The sequence below is a fragment of the Phyllopteryx taeniolatus genome, chromosome 16, assembly GCF_024500385.1.
Source record: "Phyllopteryx taeniolatus isolate TA_2022b chromosome 16, UOR_Ptae_1.2, whole genome shotgun sequence".
Lineage (NCBI taxonomy): Eukaryota > Metazoa > Chordata > Actinopteri > Syngnathiformes > Syngnathidae > Phyllopteryx > Phyllopteryx taeniolatus.
In genome coordinates, this window is record NC_084517.1 from 10,419,169 (window position 1) to 10,421,437 (window position 2,269).

Sequence of the window (2,269 nt, forward strand, 5' to 3'; positions counted from 1 at the left end):
TAAAATTCAAAGTTAATGATTATTTGCTAAAAACAATCAAGTTTATCAGTTTGAACATAAAATATCTTGTCTTTGTAGTGTATTCAATTAAATATAGGTACAACATGATTTGCAAATCATTGTATTCTGTTTTTATTTATGTTTAATGCAACATCCCAACTTCATTGGAATTGGGGTTGTACATGATAAAAGAGTCTTTGGTTTGACACTTGTTAACAGCATGGAAGCATACCTGTGCCTCATGGCAGTGTTACTGAGTCCTATATTTAGTCAGCTATGAGACTTCCATACCCCTCACATTTTCGAGAGAGGGGTAACTGAGTGTTTCAAGATTCAACGTGAAGCAGCATTCTGTTTCTATTCTCCTTAACTGTGGAGGAAATTTGCTGGACACCTTTTTTTTATAAATCAAAAATATTATTTCAGCATCTTGCTTTTATTTTCCCATTTTAACCTGATACACTGTTTTGTTATTTTAGTTTTTCTTTTTGTTCTTTATGTTGGGATTTCATCTTGATTTTCATCTTAATCTTGTTTTTAATTATAATTTCTTTAGTTTATATTTGTAAAGCACTGGGAATTTTCCTTGTGTACGTCTGAAGGGTGCTATAGATTAACTTGCTTTACCAGAGGGGAGGCCGGATTAATTCAGATGGTGTTTCCGGGGAAACAAATGGACTCCCATTTCTGACAAAAACACTTTAAATTACACTGAGAACACAATTTTTGTTGAGTTAAGTCTGACAGCTATTTTTAACTAATTTTTGGGTGCAGATTCCAAAACTGATCTCAGTTTTTCTCTATCACGTCAAGTTTTTGAACTATAGATCCCCGTTTTCTTAAAAAATATGAAAAATACTGTACTTAACAGATATGTGGTTGCTTCATAAAACTTCAAATATTGACATACAATGAAATATGAAAGAAACAGGCATGACTGAAATGTTTATTTAACACTATTATGTTTTACAAAGGATATGGCACAAATCCTCTTAATTCCTACCATGCTAGCTTTCTGTTTGCAGATATTGATAGTACTGACCTATTGGGAGCTGCACACACCTCTCGCCGCACTGTCTCAATTGTGACTGCACAAACAAGTTGCCACGTAGCTGTAGATGAGTCCAATCGTAATCAGCTGGCAAGTCTTACTACAGATAATCAGTGGAATTTTGCTTATCTGGAGGGTAAGCTGTGGAGAAAAAACTTGACGTGCTAGAAAAAAACTGACTGCAATTTTGGAATCAGCATGCCAATTTTAGTTTTAATCAGCATAAAAATCTAACTCAACAGATTTTTTGTTTTACAAGTTGTTCCCCAGTGTTATCTAGTATGGTAATTCTCAAAGTGGCAGCATGGTTAGCACGTCTGCCTCACAGTTCTGAAGACCCTGAACTGGTCACCAGCCAATCGCAGTGCACATATAAACAAACAACCATTCGCAGCTATGGGCAATTTAGTCTTCAACCAACCTACCATGCATGTTTTTGGAATTCGGGAGGAAATTGGAGTACCCGGAGAAAACCCACGCAGGCACGGGAAGAACATGCAAACTCCACACAGGGGAGGCCGGATTTGAACCCGAGTCCTCAGACCTGTGAGGCAGATGTGTTAACCAGTCGTCCACAGTTCCACCAAATACAGTCCATTTAGTATTTAAAGAACTGTTTTTTAACTTATTTAGTTACAATTTCATTTAACTTTTATGTGCAGTACATTTTAATATAATTATTATTTAAGTACTATTTTTTATTTTCTTACATTTAAGTGCAGTGCTAATGTTCAAATTATGTATAATGTTACAGAGGCTTCCAACATTATTGTTTATATTATTTGGGGAATAAAACCTCTGTCATGTTTATGATGAACACTTAGGCCTACTACACAACTGTATTCAATGTTATGAGGACCGTGGTGCTTGGAGAGCAAAGTATTTTTGTGGTAAAGTACTTGGTGTAAAAAAGTTTAAGAACCTTTGTTCTTCCTCGAAATGCGAGAATGTGTTATAAATATCTCCTCTCCCTCCTCAGTGAAAAATGTGCCCTCAGTGACAATCGATAATTAAAGTTGAGCAGCCAATTGTGTCCCCCCCCCCCCCTCCACCCCGTTAAGGGAGCCGCCTACTACCGGTCACGTTACACGCAGAGGCGGAAACAGAGCGAGCCTGGAGCCAATGGGAGTGCAGTTCATGAAGACTGTTAAACAGCAATAGGCGGTGCGTTCATGGACCCAATTTGAGTGTAGTATCACAGGGCACGCGCGCCCCATC